The sequence below is a fragment of the Somniosus microcephalus genome, chromosome 9 (assembly GCF_052327205.1).
Source record: "Somniosus microcephalus isolate GS21.2 chromosome 9, FLI_Smic_1.0, whole genome shotgun sequence".
NCBI classification, from domain to species: Eukaryota; Metazoa; Chordata; class Chondrichthyes; order Squaliformes; family Somniosidae; genus Somniosus; species Somniosus microcephalus.
This window is the reverse complement of record NC_140995.1, coordinates 240,619,115-240,635,125: the sequence shown is the minus strand read 5'-3', so window position 1 is coordinate 240,635,125 and position 16,011 is coordinate 240,619,115.

The window sequence follows — 16,011 nt, the reverse complement described above, 5'->3', positions numbered from 1 at the left end:
TCAGAGAAAAATGACAGTGAGCGACAGGCATTCAGGGACAGAAGACAGCGAGAGACAGGCATTAAGAGGTAGAAGGCAGTGAGGGCAGGCATTCAGAGACAAAAGGCAGAGAGGGAGAGGCATTCAGAGACAAAGGACAGTGGGGGACAGGCATTCAGAGACAAAGGACAGTGAGGGACAGGCATTCAGAGACAAAGGAGAGTGAGGGACAGGCATTCAGAGACAAAGGACAGTGAGGGACAGGCATTCAGTGAGAAAAGGCAGTGAGGGACATGCATTCAGAGACAAAAAGGAGTGAGGGACAGGCATTCAGAGACAAAGGACAGTGAGGGACAGGCATTCAGAGACAAAGGACAGCGAGGGACAGGCATTCAGAGAGAAAGGACAGTGAGGGACAGGCATTCAGAGACAGAAGACAATGAGGGACAGGCATTCAGAGATAAATGCCAGTGAGGGACAGGCATTCAGAGACAGAAGACAATGAGGGACAGGCATTCAGAGACAAAGGACAGCGAGGGACAGGCATTCAGTGACAAAGGACAGTGAGGGACAGGCATTCAGATACAGAAGACAATGAGGGACAGGCATTCAGAGACAAAAGACAGTGAGGGACAGGCTTTCAGAGACAAAGGACAGTGAGGGACAGGCATTCAAAGAAAAGGACAGTGAGGGACATGCATTCAAAGAAAAGGACAGAGAGGGACAGGCATTCAAAGAAAAGGACAGTGAGGGACAGGCATTCAGAGAAAAAGGACAGTGAGGGACAGGCATTCAGAGACAAAGGACAGTGAGGGACAGGCATTCAGAGACAAAGGACAGTGAGGGACAGGCATTCAAAGAAAAGGACAGCGAGGGGCATGCATTCAAAGCAAAGGACAGTGAGGGACAGGCATTCAGAGACAAAGGACAGTGAGGGACAGGCATTCAGGGACAAAGGACAGTGAGGGACAGGCATTCAGAGACAAAGGGCAGTGAGGGACAGGCATTCAGAGACAAAGGACAGTGCGGGACAGGCATTGAGAGACAAAGGACAGTGAGGGACAGATATTCAGAGACAAAGGACAGTGGGGGACAGGCATTCAGGGACAAAGGACAGTGAGGGACAGGCATTCAGAGGTAGAAGGCAGTGAGGGACAGGCATGCAGAGAGAAGAGACAGTGAGGGACAGGCATTCAGAGACAATGGACAGTGAGGGACAGGCGTTCAGAGGAAGATGGCAGTGAGGGACAGGCATTCAGTCAGAAAAGGCAGTGAGGGACAAGCATTCAGAGACAAAAAGCAGTGAGGGACAGGCATTCAGAGACAAAGGACAGTGAGGGACAGGCATTCAGAGACAAAGGACTGTGAGGGACAGGCATTCAGAGACAAAGGACTGTGAGGGACAGGCATTCAGAGACAAAGGTCAGTGAGGGACAGGCATCAGAGACAAAAGACAGTGAGGGACAGCCATTCAGAGACAAATGACAGAGAGGGACAGGAATTCAGAGACAAAGGACAGTGAGGGACAGGCACTCAGGGACAAAGGACAGTGAGGGACAGGCATTCAGAGGAAGAAGGCAGTGAGGGACAGGCATTCAGAGACAACAGGCAGTGAGGGACAGGCATTCAGCGAGAAAAGGCAGTGAGGGACAAGCATTCAGAGACAAAAACCATTGAGGGATAGGCATTCAGAGACAGAAGACAATGAGGGACAGGCATTCAAGAAAAGGCCAGTGAGGGACAGGCATTCAGAGACAAAGGACAGTGAGGGACAGGCATTCAAAGAAAAGGACAGCAAGGGATATGCATTCAAAGAAAAGGACAGTGAGGGCCAGGCATTTAAAGAAAAGGAGTGAGGGACAGGTATTCAGAGACCAATGAAAGTGAGGGACAGGCATTCAGAGACAAAGGACAGGGGGGACAGGCATTCGGAGAAAAAGGACAGTGAGGGACAGGCATTCAGAGACAAAGGACAGTGAGGGACAGGCATTCAGGGACAAAGGACAGTGAGGGACAGGCATTCAAAGAAATGGACAGTGAGGGATATGCATTCAAAGAAAAGGACAGTGAGGGACAGGCATTTAAAGAAAAGGACAGTGAGGAACAGGCATTCAGAGACCAATGAAAGTGAGGGACAGTCATTCAGGGACAAAGGACAGTGAGGGACAGGCATTCAGGGACAAAGGACAGTGATGGACAGGCATTCAGAGGTAGAAGGCAGTGAGGGACAGGCATGCAGGGACAAAGGACAGTGAGGGACAGGCATTCAGAGACAATGGACAGTGAGGGACAGGCGTTCAGAGGAAGAAGGCAGTGAGGGACAGGCATTCAGTCAGAAAAGGCAGTGAGGGACAAGCATTCAGAGACAAAGAGCAGTGAGGGACAGGCATTCAGAGACAACAGGCAGTGAGGGACAGGCATTCAGCGAGAAAAGGCAGTGAGGGACAAGCATTCAGAGACAAAAAGCATTGAGGGAAAGGCATTCAGAGACAAAGGCCAGTGAGGGACAGGCATTCAGAGACAAAGGACAGTGAGGGACAGGAATTCAAAGAAAAGGACAGCGAGGGATGTGCATTCAAAGAAAAGGACAGTGAGGAACAGGCATTCAAAGACCAATGAAAGTGAGGGACAGGCATTCAGAGACAAAGGACAGTGAGGGACACGCATTCAGAGACAAAGGACAGTGAGGGACAGGCATTCAGAGACAAAGGACGGTGAGGGACAGGCATTCAGAGACAAAAGGACAGTGGGGGACAGGCATTCAAAGACAGAAGATGAGAGACAGGCACTCAGAGACAAAGGACAGTGAGGACAGGCATTCAGAGACAAAGGACAGTGAGGGACAGGCATTCAGAGACAAAGGACAGTGAGGGAAAGGCATTCAGGGACAGAAGACAGCGAGACACAGGCATTCAGAGGTAGAAGGCAGTGAGGGACAGGCATTCAGAGGTAGAAGGCAGTGAGGGACAGGCATTCAGAGACAAAGGACAGTGGGGGACAGGCATTCAGAGACAAAGGACAGTGAGGGACAGGCATTCAGAGACAAAGGACAGTGAGGGACAGGCATTCAGCGAGAAAAGGCAGTGAGGGACATGCATTCAGAGACAAAAAGCAGTGAGGGACAGGCATTCAGAGACAAAGGAAAGTGAGGGACAGGCATTCAGAGACAGAAGACCGTGAGCGACAGGCATTCAGAGACAGAAGACCGAGAGGGACAGGCATTCAGCGGGAAAAGGCAGTGAGGGGCATGCATTCAGAGAGAAAAAGCAGTGAGGGACAGGCATTCAGAGACAAAGGAAAGTGAGGGACAGGCATTCAGAGACAAAGGACAGTGAGGGACAGGCATTCAGAGACAAAGGACAGTGAGGGACAGGCACTCAGGGACAAGGGACATTGCGGGACAGGCATTCAGAGACAAAGGACAGTGAGGGACAGGCATTCAGGGACAAAGGACAGTGAGGGACAGACATTCAGGGACAAAGGACAGTGAGGGACAGACATTCAGGGACAAAGGACAGTGAGGGACAGGCATTCAGAGGTAGAAGGCAGTGAGGGACAGGCATTCAGAGACAAAAGGCAGAGAGGGAGAGGCATTCAGAAACAGAGGACAGTGAGGGGCAGGCATTCAGAGACAAAGGACAGTGAGGGACAGGCATTCAGTGAGAAAAGGCAGTCAGGGACATGCATTCAGAGACAAAAATGAGTGAGGGACAGGCATTCAGAGAAAACGGACAGTGAGGGACAGGCATTCAGAGACAAAGGACAGCGAGGGACAGGCATTCAGTGACAAAGGACAGTGAGGGACAGGCATTCAAAGAAAAGGACAGCAAGGGACATGCATTCAAAGAAAAGGACAGTGAGGGACAGGCATTCAGAGACAAAGGACAGTGAGGGACAGGCATTCAGAGACAAAGGACAGTGAGGGACAGGCATTCAGAGACAAAGGACAGTGAGGGACAGGCATTCAGAGACAAAGGACAGTGCGGGACAGGCATTCAGAGACAAAGGACAGTGAGGGACAGGCTTTCAGAGACAAAGGACAGTGAGGGACAGGCATTCAAAGAAAAGGACCGAGGGACATGCATTCAAAGAAAAGGACAGTGAGGGACAGGCATTCAGAGACAAAGGACAGTGAGGGACAGGCATTCAGAGACAAAGGACAGTGAGGGACAGGCATTCAGAGACAGACCGTGAGGGACAGGCATTCAGAGCAAAGGACGGTGAGGGACAGGCATTCAGAGGTAGAAGGCAGTGAGGGACATGCATTCAGAAACAACAGGCAGTGAGGGACAGGCATTCAGAGCGAAAAAGCAGTGAGGGACAGGCATTCAGAGGGAAAAGGAAGTGAGGGACAGGCATTCAGAGACAAACGACAGTGAGTGACGGGCATTAAGAGACAAAGGACAGCGAGGTACAGGCATTCAGAGACAGAAGAAAGTGAGTGACAGGCATTCAAAGTCAAAGGACAGTGAGGGAGAGGCATTCAGAGACAAAGGGCAGTGAGGGACAGGCATTCAGAGAGAAAAGACAGTGACAGACAAGCATTCAGGGACAGACGACAGCGAGAGTCAGGGATTCAGAGGTAGAAGGCAGTGAGGGACATGCATTCAGAAACAACAGGCAGTGAGGGACAGGCATTCAGAGACAAAAAGCAGTGAGGGACAGGCATTCAGAGAGAAAAGGAAGTGAGGGACAGGCATTCAGAGACAAAAAGCAGTGAGTGACAGGCATTCACAGACAAAGGACAGTGAGTGACAGGCATCCAGAGAAAAAGGACAGTGAGGGACAGCCATTCAGGGACAGAAGACAGTGAGGGACAGGAATTCAGAGACAACAGGCAGTGAGGGACAGGCATTCAGAGACAAACGACAGTGAGTGACAGGCATTCAGAGACAAAGGACAGTGGGGACAGGCATTCAGAGACAAAGGACAGTGAGGGACAGGCATTCAGAGACAAGGGACAGTGAGGGACAGGCATTCAGAGAGAAAAGACAGTGACAGACAAGCATTCAGGGACAGAAGACAGCGAGAGACAAGCATTCAGAGGTAGAACGCAATGAGGGACAGGCATTCAGAGAGAAAAGACAGTGAGCGACAGGCATTCAGGGACAGAAGACAGCGAGAGTCAGGCATTCAGAGGTAGAAGGCAGTGAGGGCCAGGCATTCAGAGACAACAGGCAGTGAGGGACAGGCATTCAGAGACAAAGGACAGTGAGGGACAGGCATTCAGAGACAAAAGGCAGTGAGGGACAGGCATTCAGAGACAGACCGTGAGGGACAGGCATTCAGAGACAAAGGACGGTGAGGGACAGGCATTCAGAGGTAGAAGGCAGTGAGGGACATGCATTCAGAAACAACAGGCAGTGAGGGACAGGCATTCAGCGAGAAAAGGCAGTGAGGGACAGGCAATCAGAGAAAAAGGACATTGAGGGACAGGCATTCAGAGAAAAAGGACATTGAGGGACAGGCATTCAGAGACAAAGGACAGTGAGGGACAGCCATTCAGGGACAGAAGACAGTGAGGGACAGGCATTCAGAGACAACAGGCAGTGAGGGACAGGCATTCAGCGAGAAAAGGCAGTGAGGGACAGGCAATCAGAGACAAAGGACAGTGAGGGACAGGCATTCAGAGGTAGAAGGCAGAGAGGGACAGGCATGCAGAGAGAACAGACAGTGAGGGACAGGCATTCAGAGAGAAAGGACAGTGAGGGACAGGCATTCAGAGGAAGAAGGCAGTGAGGGACAGGCATTCAGAGACAACAGGCAGTGAGGCACAGGCAATCAGTGAGAAAAGACAGTGAGGGACAAGCATTCAGAGACAAATGACAGTGAGGGACAGGAATTCAGAGACAAAGGACAGTGAGGGACAGGCATTCAGGGACAAAGGACCGTGAGGGACAGGCATTCAGAGACAAAGGACAGTGAGGGACAGGCATTCAGAGGAAGAAGGCAGTGAGGGACAGGCATTCAGAGACAACAGGCAGTGAGGGACAGGCATTCAGCGAGAAAAGGCAGTGAGGGACAAGCATTCAGAGACAAAAAGCTTTGAGGGACAGGCATTCAGAGAGAAAAGACAGTGATGGACAGGTATTCAGGGACAGAAGAAAGCGAGAGACAGGCATTCAGAGGTAGCAGGCAATGAGGGATAGGCATTCAGAGACAAAGGACAGTGAGGGACAGGCATTCAAAGACAAAGGACTGTGAGGGACAGGCATTCAGAGACAAAGGACAGTGAGGGACCGGCATTCAGAGAGAAAAGACAGAGACGGACAGGCATTCAGGGATGGAAGACAGCGAGAGACAGGCATTCAGAGGTAGAAGGCAATGAGGGACAGGCATTCAGAGACAAAGGACAGTGAGGGACAGGCATTCAGAGGCAGAAGGCAGTGAGGGACAGCCATGCAGAGAGAGGAGACAGAGAGGGACAGGCATTCAGAGACAAAACGCAGTGAGGGACAGGCATTCAGAGAAAAAGGACAGAGAGGGACAGGCATTCAGAGACAAAGGACAGTGCGGGACAGGCATTCAGAGACAAAGGACAGTGAGAGACAGGCATTCAGAGACAGAAGACAACAAGAGACAGGCATTCAGAGACAAAGGACAGTGAGGGACAGGCATTCCAAGAAAAGGACAGTGGGCGACAAGCATTCAGTGACAACAGGCAGTAAGGGACAGGCATTCAGAAACAAAACGCAGTGAGGGACAGGCATTCAGAGACAAAAGACAGTGAGGGACAGGCATTCAGAGACAAAGAACAGTGAGGGACAGGCATTCAGAGACAAAGGACAGTGAGTGACAGGCATTAAGAGACAAAGGACAGCGAGGTACAGGCATTCAGAGACAGAAGAAAGTGAGTGACAGGCATTCAAAGACAAAGGACAGTGAGGGACAGGCATTCAAAGAAAAAGGACAGTGAGGGACAGGCATTCAGAGACAAAGGACAGTGAGGGACAGGCATTCAGAGAGAAAACACAGTAACGGACAGGCATTCAGGGATAGAAGACAGCGAGAGACAGGCATTCAGAGGTAGAAGGCAATGAGGGACAGGCATTCAGAGAGAAAAGCCAGTGAGCGACAGGCATTCAGGGACAGAAGACAGCGAGAGACAGGCATTCAGAGGTGGAAGGCAGTGAGGGACAGGCATTCAGAGACAACAGGCAGTGAGGGACAGGCATTCAGAGACAACGGACAGTGGGGGACAGGCATTCAGAGACAAAGGACAGTGGGGGACAGGCATTCAGAGACATAGGACAGTGAGGGACAGGCATTCAGAGACAAAGGACAGTGAGGGAGAGGCATTCAGAGACAAAGGACAGTGAGGGACAGGCATTCAGAGACAAAGGACAGTGAGGGAGAGGCATTCAGAGACAAAGGACAGCGAGGGACAGGCATTCAGAGACAAAGGACAGTGAGGGACAGGCATTCAGAGACAAAGGACAGTGAGGGACAGGCATTCAGAGACAAGGGACAGTGAGGGACAGGCATTCAGAGATCAAGAACAGTGGGGGACAGGCATTCAGGGACCTAGGACAGTGAGGGACAGGCATTCAGAGACAAAGGACAGTGAGGGACAGGCATTCAGAGATAAAGGACAGTGAGGGACAGGCATTTAGAGATAAAAGACCATGAGGGACAGGCATTCAGAGACAAAAGGCAGTGAGGGACAGGCATTCAGAGGGAGAAGGCAGTGAGGGACAGGCATTCAGAAACAACAGGCCATGAGGGACAGGCATTCAGAGAGAAAAGGAAGTGAGGGACAGGCATTCAGAGACAAAAAGCACTGAGTGACAGGCATTCACAGACATAGGACAGTGAGTGACAGGCATTCAGAGACAAAGGACAGTGAGGGACAGGCATTCAGAGACAACAGGCAGTGAGGGACAGGCATTCAGCGAGAAAAGGCAGTGAGGGACAGGCAATCAGAGACAAAGGACAGTGAGGGACAGGCATTCAGAGGTAGAAAGCAGTGAGGGACAGGCATGCAGAGAGAAGAGACAGTGAGGGACAGGCATTCAGAGAGAAAGGACAGTGAGGGACAGGCGTTCAGAGGAAGAAGGCAGTGAGGGACAGGCATTCAGAGACAACAGCAGTGAGGCACAGGCATTCAGTGAGAAAAGGCAGTGAGGGATAAGCATTCAGAGACAAATGACAGTGAGGGACAGGAGTTCAGAGACAAAGGACAGTGAGGGACAGGCATTCAGGGACAAAGGACAGTGAGGGACAGGCATTCAGAGACAAAGGACAGTGAGGGACAGGCATTCAGAGGAAGAAGGCAGTGAGGGACAGGCATTCACAGACATCAGGCAGTGAGGGACAGGCATTCAGCGAGAAAAGGCAGTGAGGGACAAGCATTCAGAGACAAAAAGCTTTGAGGGACAGGCATTCAGAGAGAAAAGACAGTGATGGTCAGGTATTCAGGGACAGAAGAAAGCGAGAGACAGGCATTCAGAGGTAGCAGGCAACGAGGGATAGGCATTCAGAGACAAAGGACAGTGAGGGACAGGCATTCAAAGACAAATGACAGTGAGGGACAGGCATTCAGAGACAAAGGACAGTGAGGGACCGGCATTCAGAGAGGAAAGACAGAGACGGATAGGTATTCAGGGACGGAAGACAGCGAGAGACAGGTATTCAGAGGTAGAAGGCAATGAGGGACAGGCATTCAGAGGCAAAGGACAGTGAGGGACAGGCATTCAGAGGCAGAAGGCAGTGAGGGACAGGCATGCAGAGAGAGGAGACAGAGAGGGACAGGCATTCAGAGACAGAGGACAGTGAGGGACAGGCGTTCAGAGGAAGAAGGCAGTGAGCGACAGGCATTCAGAGACAAAAAGCAGTGAGGGACAGGCATTCAGAGAAAAAGGACAGAGAGGGACAGGCATTCAGAGACAAAGGACAGTGAGGGACAGGCATTCAGAGACAAAGGACAGTGAGAGACAGGCATTCAGAGACAGAAGACAACGAGAGACAGGCATTCAGAGACAAAGGACAGTGAGGGACAGGCATTCAAAGAAAAGGACAGCGAGGGACAGGCATTCCAAGAAAAGGACAGTGGGCGACAAGCATTCAGTGACAACAGGCAGTAAGGGACAGGCATTCAGAAACAAAAGGCAGTGAGGGACAGGAATTCAGAGACAAAAGACAGTGAGGGACAGGCATTCAGAGACAAAGGACAGTGAGTGACAGGCATTAAGAGACAAAGGACAGCGAGGTACAGGCATTCAGAGACAGAAGAAAGTGAGTGACAGGCATTCAAAGACAAAGGACAGTGAGGGACAGGCATTCAAACAAAAAGGACAGTGAGGGACAGGCATTCAGAGACAAAGGACAGTGAGGGACAGGCATTCAGGGAGAAAACACAGTAACGGACAGGCATTCAGGGACAGAAGACAGCGAGAGACAGGCATTCAGAGGTAGAAGGCAATGAGGGACAGGCATTCAGAGAGAAAAGCCAGTGAGCGACAGGCATTCAGGGACAGAAGACAGCGAGAGACAGGCATTCAGAGGTAGAAGGCAGTGAGGGACAGGCATTCAGAGACAACAGGCAGTGAGGGACAGGCATTCAGAGACAAAGGACAGTGGGGGACAGGCATTCAGAGACAAAGGACAGTGGGGGACAGGCATTCAGAGACAAAGGACAGTGAGGGAGAGGCATTCAGAGACAAAGGACAGTGAGGGACAGGCATTCAGAGACAAAGGACAGTGAGGGAGAGGCATTCCGAGACAAAGGACAGTGAGGGACAGGCATTCAGAGACAAAGGACAGTGAGGGACAGGCATTCAGAGACAAAGGACAGTGAGGGACAGGCATTCAGAGACAAGGGACAGTGAGGGACAGGCATTCAGCGACCAAGAACAGTGGGGGACAGGCATTCAGGGACCTAGGACAGTGAGGGACAGGCATTCAGAGACAAAGGACAGTGAGGGACAGGCATTCAGAGATAAAGGACAGTGAGGGACAGGCATTCAGAGATAAAAGACCGTGAGGGCCAGGCATTCAGAGACAAAAGGCAGTGAGGGACAGGCATTCAGAGGGAGAAGGCAGTGAGGGACAGGCATTCAGAAACAACAGGCAGTGAGGGACAGGCATTCAGAGAGAAAAGGAAGTGAGGGACAGGCATTCAGAGACAAAAAGCAGTGAGTGACAGGCATTCACAGACATAGGACAGTGAGTGACAGGCATTAAGAGACAAAGGACAGTGAGGTACAGGCATTCAGAGACAGAAGAAAGTGAGTGACAGGCATTCAAAGTCAAAGGACAGTGAGGGAGAGGCATTCAAAGACAAAGGACAGTGAGGGACAGGCATTCAGAGACAAAGGACAGTGAGGGACAGGCATTCAGAGAGAAAAGACAGTGACAGACAAGCATTCAGGGACAGAAGACAGTGAGAGTCAGGCATTCAGAGGTAGAAGGCAGTGAGGGACAGGCATTCAGAGACAAAGGACAGTGGGGGACAGGCATTCAGAGACAAAGGACTGTGGGGGACAGGCATTCAGAGACATAGGACAGTGAGGGACAGGCATTCAGAGACAAAGGACAGTGATGGAGAGGCATTCAGAGACAAACGACAGTGAGGGACAGGCATTCAGAGATGTAGGACAGTGAGGGAGAGGCATTCAGAGTCAAAGGACAGTGAGGGACAGGCATTCAGAGACAAAAGGCAGTGAGGGACAGGCATTCAGAGACAGACCGTGAGGGACAGGCATTCAGAGACAAAGGACGGTGAGGGACAGGCATTCAGAGGTAGAAGGCAGTGAGGGACATGCATTCAGAAACTACAGGCAGTGAGGGACAGGCATTCAGAGACAAAAAGCAGTGAGGGACAGGCATTCAGAGAGAAAAGGAAGTGAGGGATAGGCATTCAGAGACAAAAAGCAGTGAGTGACAGGCATTCAGAGAAAAAGGACAGTGATGGACAGGCATTCAGAGACAAAGGACAGTGAGGGACAGCCATTCAGTGACAGAAGACAATGAGGGACAGGCATTCAGAGGCAAAGGACAGTGAGGGACAGGCATTCAGCGAGAATAGGCAGTGAGGGACAAGCATTCAGAGACAAAAAGCAGTCAGGGACAGGCATTCAGAGACAAAGGACAGTGAGGGACAGGCATTCAGAGACAATGGACAGTGAGGGACAGGCATTCAGAGACAAAGGACAGTGAGGGACAGGCATTCAGCGAGAATAGGCAGTGAGGGACAAGCATTCAGAGACAAAGGACAGTGAGGGACAGGCATTCAGAGACAGAAGACAACGAGAGACAGGCATTCAGAGCCAACAGGCAGTGAGGGACAGGCATTCAGTGACAAAGGACACTGAGGGACAGGCATTCAGAGACAAAGGACAGTGAGGGACAGGCATTCAGAGACAGAAGACAATGAGGGACAGGCATTCAGAGACAGAAGACAATGAGGGACAGGCATTCAGAGGCAAAGAACAGTGAGGGACAGGCATTCAGAGACAACGCACAGTGAGGGACAGGCATTCAGAGACAATGGAAAGTGAGGGTTGACATAAATCAGTAGAAATGAATTAAGAAATATACTGGGCAGCCTGCTGGTGGCGCTGTCCAGGGAGAGTATAAATAATCTGGCATGGTCCCAGCTTGCTCAGGGACATTTTGTAAACAGGGACTAGTTAAGGATAACTAGAGTTCCATGTTGTGAAACAGTCGAATTAGCCTTGTTTAATACTCTGACCAAGTGCCTTGTAATTTTCTGACGTCAAGGGACAAGCGTTCAGAGGTGAAGGACATTGAGGGACAGGCATTCAGAGACAGAAGACAGAGAGGGACAGTCATTCAGAGACAACAGGCAGTGAGGGACAGGCATTCAGTGAGAAAAGGCAGTGAGGGACAAGCATTCAGAGACAAAGAGCATTGAGGGACAGGCATTCAGAGACAAAGGACAGTGAGGGTCAGGCATTCAGTGACAAATGACAGTGAGGGACAGGCATTCAGAGACAGAAGACCATGAGGGACAGGCATTCAGAGACAGAAGACAGTGAGGGACAGGCATTCAGAGACAAAAATCAGTGAGGGACAGGCATTCAGAGACAAAGGACAGTGGGGGACAGGCATTCAGGAACAGAAGACAGTGAGAGACAGGCATTCCGAGGTAGAAGGTGTTAAGTATGTGTATTGTATTGAACAATTAACACAAAGACTTAAACGTATAACTCAAACAGGTCTTTACTGGTTGGAGGTAGGGACTGCACGTAGGTCTTTACTTCATGCCCACAGGCGGGAACTGAGGGGAGATCAGTACCCACAGTACTATTTATACCGCTATGGCCAGGAGTGGTACTGCGTATCACTACGCCCTACAAGTAGAGCAGTCCTGTCCATAGGTTCAAAGTAGCACACATATTACATACACAACATTCCTCCCTTCTTAGCTTTACAGTCATCTCCCCATTTAACATAACGTAATAACATATATACATCTATAACTTCAGGTTTACATAACAGAATAACATAGATAACTTCATGTCAAAACAGATCACAGATTCAGTCTCTGCGGAAAAAAGTTCACAGATTCAATCTCTGTGGTGTAGTCGGTTCACGTTGCTGGAGTGACTCATTCAATAGTCCTTCCATGGATTTAACAGTTTGAACTTCCGAACTGAATTGGCTCCGTTCGGAGGGACCACGTGTGTGATCTGGTAGAGGTAATATTGGTTCAGATGGGTCATCTTCTGTTTCGACTTTTCCTTTTCTGCTTCTTGGAGACTCTCTGGGCTCCACTGTCAGCTGCCAGCTGCATGCGCAGTTCCTCCTTCTCTTCCTCCTTTTTCCGTAGTAGAGCCACCTTCTCCCGATGTTCCGTAGACCTTCGGTGCTCCTCCATGATTTCTGTATGGTGGGAGTCGAAGTTACAAGTTGGGCAGGACAGGACATAGTAATATTCGGTGTTGTCCTGATCTAGGCCAGCGAGAGGGTCTTCTATTTCCTCCATACCCAGCTGGGCGTTAGCCAGCTTTTGTTCCAAGTCCAGACATCTTTCCTGAAGAGACTTCTTCATGCGTACCTCTTCATCCAGCTTTTTCTGGGCTTTCAGCAAGTCGTTTACTAATGACCTCATTTGAGATTTTACTACTTCAACTTCTTTTGGAGATTGATTGATCGGACTATTCAATCCCTCTACCGGAGCAGCTGTTTCAGCGGTCTGTTGTTCTACGTTGACGTGAGTCAGCGTACTTTTGGCATCCAAGGGCTGCTCTGTTGCAGTCATCTCAGTCTGTGTTGCCACCTCAGCTCTTCCAATAACCTTTGAGAGCTCCGAACCCCTTTCGTTTGAATATTGAAGTTCGTGTTCAAGTTTTTCCCATTTCAGAGTCCTGTCCTTCAGCATATGCAGGAGTTGGCTGACCGTTAACTCCTCTGACATCAGACGTTTTGTGTGCTCCTGCTCCATTTTCTCCATCAGCTGCTTCTGTTGTCTTTCCAGATTCTCCAACCCTATATCAAAGAACTCTTTCGTTGCATTCAACTCTTGCTCAAAACGGCGAAGCATTTGTTCCAATTGCTGTTGTAGTTTGAAATGGAGTTGAGTTCGAGCCCGGTGTCCCTCAGAAATGGGCACATCAGTAGACTTGCCAGACTCAGAATCCACAGTTAAACTATGTTGTTGTTGCTCAGTGGAATTCTGTGCTGAAACTTTGTCTTTTGCACCTGAGTTGGGCTTACCATCATCCGTTCCAGAGTCTGGGCCGACTATCTTCACCGAGTTCTCACTCGTTATTGTTTGTAGGAAATGCCAGTCCATATTCATTTTCCTAATCCACTCCCGTCCTAGTAGTGGAGGACCTCCTTCAGATATCACATATAAGTCCATTATTTGACTGTCTTCGCCCTTGTGGACCACTGCAACCTCTATTTTCCCGATGGGGTACACTCTTTGCCCCGTGTATGTTTTCAATATAATCCCCGTATCCTGTAGGGGAATATGTTGGAATAACTTTCCGTAATCTTTCTTATTTATGACCGTCAATGCCGATCCAGTGTCCAATTCCAGTTTTACTTGGACTCCTTCTATCTGAAGAGTGACCCAAATTGTCTGGAGGTCTGCACCCTTACCAGCGTTGAGTACTCTTAAGCTAGCCAGTTCATTACAGCTTAAGCTAGCCAGTTCATTACTGCTAGCGTCTGAATCGGACTCCTGTTCGGTCACCTTGTGTACCTTTGCGTATTTTCCTTGCGGTGACTTCTTGTTGCTGGTCTTCTTCCCTGACCTGCATACTCTAGCTATATGTCCAAGCCTACCACAAGTTCTACATTCTTGGTTTTTAAACCAACACTGGTTCTGATCATGCGTTGTCTTTCCACAACGATAACATTTGCCAGAACTCACACCCAATTTGTGTGCACTGAGCTCCGGTGACCATAGCTGCATTACTGCCGTGCCTCTCGCTGCGGCTTCGTGTGCTGCTGCCATAGTGACCGCCTTCTCAAGCATCAGCTCATTCTCCTCGAGCAGTCGCTTTTGTGTATCCTGTTTAAATAAACCACACACAAATTTGTCTCATAGTGCATCTGTCAGTCCCGTTCCAAACTGGCAATATTTTGCTAATTTACGCAATTCCAGCAAATATTCAGCATTGCTTTCATGCTGTAGCTGCCTTCTGTCGTAAAATTTAAATCGTTCCGCTAGCATCAGCGGCGTGGGGTTTAGGTGATCTTTCAGGACAGTAACAATCTCATCGAACGTCTTATCCGCCGGTTCATCTGGTGATAACAGGTGTTTCAATTGCCTGTATGTCTTCGCACCCATTAAATTTAATAATGTTAGAGCTTTATCTTGGTCACGAATTTTATTGGCCTTACAATAATTTTTTACTCTTTCAACATATATGGCCCAATCTTCGAGGTCACTATCAAAGGTGCTAATATTCCCGTGTTTAGGCATTGTAGATTTGCAATTTCTCAGATTTTATTTTCTTTACTTGTTATCAAAGATGGCGGCTTCCCGCTCTTGCCGTCGTCCTCCGCCCACAAAATGGTGGTTTTCCCACGCTTGGCGGTCTTCACCCGTCCCCCGACGCCGTCTCCCTTCAGCCCCGAGTGCGGCCCTTATCAGCGGATGCGATCGCTGGATCGCGAAGTGGCTCCCGACCGAAGCGGCTCACCCGCTCGCACGGCTCTTGCTCGCTCCCTCCCGGGCTCTGGCTTACCCGCTCGCGCGTTTCACCGCGGCTCTTATCAGGGATTGCGATCGCCCTTATCTCCCGATCGGTGGCCCTGTCTTTGCAGCCGACGCTGCTCGGCTTAACCACGAGGTTATGGAGGCTTCAGGGTCCTAATGCCTGTCGCTTCCAGTCGATGGAAGCTGTCAGGATTTCTGCTGCCCTTCAGTTTTGAGTGGGGTGTTGAGGATTGAAACCTCTCTTCAATGTCCTGTCTTTGGACGAAGCCGCCATGGAATAACTGCCGCAGGGTTCGAACCAACTCGTCGCCAGTGTTAAGTATGTGTATTGTATTGAACAATTAACACAAAGACTTAAACGTATAACTCAAACAGGTCTTTACTGGTTGGAGGTAGGGACTGCACGTAGGTCTTTACTTCATGCCCACAGGCGGGAACTGAGGGGAGATCAGTACCCACAGTACTATTTATACCCCTATGGCCAGGAGTGGTACTGCGTATCACTACGCCCTACAAGTAGTGCAGTCCTGTCCATAGGTTCAAAGTAGCACACATATTACATACACAACAGAAGGCAGTGAGGGACAGCCATTCAGAGACAAAAGGCAGTAAGGGACAGCCAGTCACAGGCAAAGGACAGTGAGGGACAGGCATTCAGACAAAATACAGTGCGGGACAGGCATTCAGAGGTAGAAGGCAGTGAGGGACAGGCATTCAGAGACAAAAGACAGTGAGGGACAGGCATTCAGGAACAGAAGGCAGCGAGAGACAGGCATACAGAGGTAGAAGGCAGTGAGGGACAGGCATTCAGAGACAAAGGACAGTCAGGGACAGGCATTCAGAGACAAAGGACAGTGGGGGACAGGCATTCAGAGACAGAAGACAGTGAGGGACAG